This window comes from Dermacentor andersoni, chromosome 3 (genome assembly GCF_023375885.2).
Source record: "Dermacentor andersoni chromosome 3, qqDerAnde1_hic_scaffold, whole genome shotgun sequence".
Classification (NCBI taxonomy): Eukaryota; Metazoa; Arthropoda; class Arachnida; order Ixodida; family Ixodidae; genus Dermacentor; species Dermacentor andersoni.
The window spans coordinates 158,444,082-158,448,604 of NC_092816.1; the positions used below are offsets into that span (position 1 = coordinate 158,444,082).

The window sequence follows — 4,523 nt, forward strand, 5'->3', positions numbered from 1 at the left end:
TATTTTCACAAAAGGCGCCAAAATAGCACGGACCAGCCTCATGGCCTAATTTGCGGAGTTCACCACGAACTCCTTTCAACGCTAGAGCACAGTACTCGGACTGCATGACGTTGATTGGATATATTTATTGCGCCACGCGGTTGAACATCCGAGGCGAGAAATGTAAAAAAGATAGGAATATCTGCCATGGCGAAATTGTGAAGCTAAGCCAACTTCCGGCGTCCCAGTGCAAAAGAAAGAGTGACGTAAGGGCCTCAACTAAGTTTTTCGTTCATTCATGACACCTATCGATGATAACGATAACTTATTTTGCCACCATTTCCGAAACGGCGCAGCCACAAACCGTTAGCCTGTTCGAGCTAGGGACGTTTTGGTACATCTGTTCAGTCTAGCATTTTGCTTATCTCTCTTCACTATTTTCCGTCTTAATTGAAACGCCTGTTTCAACATCTTACAGTTGCCTGTGCCTTTAACAAGCCCGGCTATACTGATCTTTACCAGATTGGGTTGAAACACGCGCAATGTATTTTGCGTATCTCAACCACTGACAAGCCAACCACGACAAGCCAATAATCCGCTTTGAGCCATAACACTTCTGCAAGGTGGGCGTTCGCTAAGGTGTTTTCTAATCGAAATTGTCGACATTCCAGTACGATGTGTTCGATTATTTAGCGCTAAGGTGCCAACATGGGTTTCAAATAGCAAGGCACTGCCATTCGTTATAGTACAAGCTTTGTTTCCTCATTTTTTTGTTCTGTATTTCTAAACTTCCTGAACTTTCTGTTTGCGTCCTTCGCTTTCACTTTAGTCTCTATTTCTTACAGTTCCTTTTTGATGACTCAGTTGTTCTTATTGCTTCTGTTCTTTTCGCATTCAACTTATAGCTCGTGCCCACGAGGGTGGATTTCGTAGCGTTAATTTATTGGTCAGTGCTACCTGTATTTAAAGAATGATTATATAAATTCTTTTTTCTTTTCTTGAAAAGTAAACATACCAGTTTTCGAAATAAGCTGCTATAATTATGAGAAAAAGCCGACCTAATGTTAAGAACAAGGAAAAGGTGTTTAATATGGGACTCTAGAGTCTATTGTCTGCTTGCTTGTTTCTCACTGGTGGCCATTGTGCAGGAGCTAACATTGTTGATCTGTTCTTGCATTCCGTGCCCACGCTTTTGTGGTAGGGATAGTGTTGTACTTAACCGCTCATTTCCTTCGGACATGTTCCTGAGTCTTTCTTCAAATATAATTCCGCTCGGGGCTTCTGTGACTTCAAGAGGGGCCAAACTTTGTCAGTCTTAACAGCCGTTTTTGTGATTTTGCCGCAGGCCCCCAATGCCGCTAGGCCTAAAGACATTCAGTGAACTTCCAACTTCTACAAGATATCTGATTTTAACCACTCGATATCATTCATAATTACTAACTCGGAGACCTATACTCCTTTCCGAATTCCGCGCAATACTTTACATTTATTACAGCCCCAAAGTGGTCTCTATCATTATTGTCGCATTCCGCTTCCTCATTGTTCTCAGATTATCTTGGTGAATATTTGAGTAAGCCTAGTCATGCGTATGTATTGACCCAGCTTTTTATATTGCTTAATTATGGGTATGTCTTGATGTTTATTTGATACCCCATCATAATTGGCATCATGGCTAAATATAGAAATTTGGGGTCTGCCTATGATAAAAATATTGCATAGACACAGTAGTTAACAAATATATTTTCGTTCTCACGCTGAAATTGAAAGATTAACCTCCAATATACTACGAAATTGCGTGTTTTATATTTAATTTACTAAACACGGCCACTGCTCTGCCAGGGGGGATCCGTGGGGACATCAATCTAATCTTTCGGTCGCATTTCGCTGTTGCTTCTATCAAGACAGTTTTGTATGGCATCCTCTGTTGTTTCTTCTGAAACATTACTAAGTGAATCACATTTCATGCTATAATATTTTGCAGTTATAGATATTCATTTATTGTTTCTTCATAATGGGCAAAATGAAAGTTGAAAAGTAATTTACCAAGGTGAGTTCAAATAGAAATGGCATGCAGCTACTAGTTCCGGCAGGACACAGTACGTGCTTTCGAGTCAGTTCAACGTCGACCATTCGACTATTTGCGTTCTTTGGAAAATATCAGTGTCACTGCGTCACTACACTAACTCTTCATGGGCCTTACTACAGCTTTATGCTGGTGTGTTCCTAGACTCAATGCCGAACTACCTCCTTGAGTGGCTGGGACCTGCTCAAGGAAGCTATTGCTCGGGCTGCGAATGGACGTCCCACAGGTGGAGCTACATGTGCGCTGAAATGTATTTCATTTACCATCAATACTTCGTGACATTCTCAGGTTGCTATGGCGCTCATTCCGTTCTGACAGAATGACGTCAGTGCCGTCGGAGACGGAGCAAGAGGGAGAGAGAGAGAGAGAGAGACTAAACTAGTAAAGAAGGGAAGTGTCATTGAGAGAAGCCGAAAGTCTAGGGCCCCTATGACAGGGATGCGACGCCCATTGCCAATTTAACCTACTCCAGCGCCAAGCTTCACGACGTTTACGAAAGTGCATATGCTGACAAAGTTTAATACTGGTGATGGATATTAGCACTTTAACGACAGTTGCCAGCACAACTACTCGTTAAGAAAATATTATTAAATAATGACAATAGAAGTCGGGTGGTTACTGCACAGTTGACTTCAGGCAGAAGTCAGATCATACTATACCTGCCTGGTGCTACTAGTCCTGGACTTTGCGACTGGTGCAAGAATTGCGTACTGAAAGTACACAAGATAAATACATTGCCTTTACGGGTAACATATTACAGTAATGCGAAAAATGGCACTACATAAAACAGATAGCTTACCATTTCTCGAAACTAGAGCTATGCAGCAAGTCAAGTCAGTTTAGAGCTTTCAATACTGCTTGAATAAAAACACCAAGTCTGCGCAACAGCAATATTTGCCCATCCCGCATACAGTGTGAGCAAAATTGGGCTTGTCCCGGAAAGAAGTGTAAACCACTGTCGCCTGGGCGTCGCGGTGGGGCGCCTTCTCGTACTGCTGTTTGGCCGGTAAGGTGTGTAATCACTATTCATGCAAATGACGGTGCAGACGAGGAGCAGCTTTACAGCATGCCTTTAACCGCTTCGCAGTACCTTCGTTCCACGTAGATTCCAACAGGTGCTCTTAGACTGCATGTCTTTTTTGGTTGTTTACGAATTAACGCTAATGATAGACAACACTGAAAGATTTCGCCATCAGTGCTATTATTAGAAGACACGTATTTCGACAGAATCTTATGCTACTAATTGTGCGACGCAGCAATGGTGCTGATTCCCACGGTGCAGCCCCAAAGTCGGGGGAACTGTATGTTTTATCTCCCGCGGTATCGCTTTTTTATAGTTCACTAAAGCAGGTCGATTAAATTCTAAGATAGTGGACGAATATTCACAACTAATTATTTCAACTTTGTTTTCTTCACAGATACTGCAGCTTTGCCAACCGGCGATATATTTGGAGTTGCCTCAAAGGAAGCTCAGCGCTCGGACGGAAGTGCTGGAGACGCCGAAGCCCGCGAAACTCTTACTTGTGTGAACGACGAGTGCGCAATTTTACCGCCGTAGAATTAAGGGCGAACCTCGAGAACATGTATTTGGGACTGAAACGCAGCCTTGGCTACTTCCATTTCATTTCGGGAGCAGCATCTCTGTTTTTCAGCCGTAGCTGCGAACGTCTGCGCGTGGGATAAACTCCGTGACTGCACTTTTCTGGTGGTGGTTGAATAAAGTACCCGTCTATGATGGTGTTGGGGCGTTAGGTGCGCTGCATAGCAAATATATAGTTTTAAAAATTCAACGCACACATCTTTTACCTAATCATTAAAAAAAGTTACGAGAAGTTTTCACCTCCGTCATTCGCTGGGTGTATTACGTCGCACTGTACTTACATGGCGCTTTTCTCCGAGATCGAAGCACGCCGTGTCTAGTGGTTCAACACGTTTGAACAATGAATAAAAATTAAGCTTCCTTTGCAAGCTCCATCGTCAACCTAGTTTTCCCTGAAAGGTTGGAGGCGGAGTTTAAGTGCATCTGGCCCGTGAGAACTTCGGTGTCGGCCCCGGAGACGTACTGCGCAGAGCCAGGTGCAGGCTTTTGTGCCAGCCCAAGCCTACACATATTCGTTGGCTCGTTCGCTAAGGCATTTCAAATACAAGGTCAGATATGCGTCCGCCGTTTTATGCCCAGGGCTACTAAGATGAAACCTAATTCATTCGAAAGCAATGTTATTTCCATTGCTTCTGTGATTTTTGACTGAAACATATCCGAAAAAAATGGTTAATGCCTGGCTTAGATTATGTATTCTAGGAACAAACAGAGTGCTACAAACATTTTGTTGAACTGCTTCTGCCATATTTGACTGCTCTTGCTTGGAAACTCTTACATCTCAATTGGTCATAGCGCTATTGTGACGAAACACGTTCACTGTCCTTGTGCCACAGCTGAGCAAACGTGCTGCATTGGAGCAGT

The 4,523-nt window shown here is 43.1% G+C and overlaps 1 long non-coding RNA gene across 1 annotated transcript; it reads left to right on the forward strand.

Moving 5' to 3' along the window:
* The first annotated feature begins 234 nt into the window (after positions 1-234).
* LOC129382999 (uncharacterized) lies at positions 235-3,894 on the forward strand. Its single transcript, XR_008610956.2, has 2 exons — positions 235-602; positions 3,481-3,894. It is a non-coding gene; the product is annotated as an uncharacterized lncRNA (long non-coding RNA).
* The last annotated feature ends 629 nt before the right edge of the window (positions 3,895-4,523 follow it).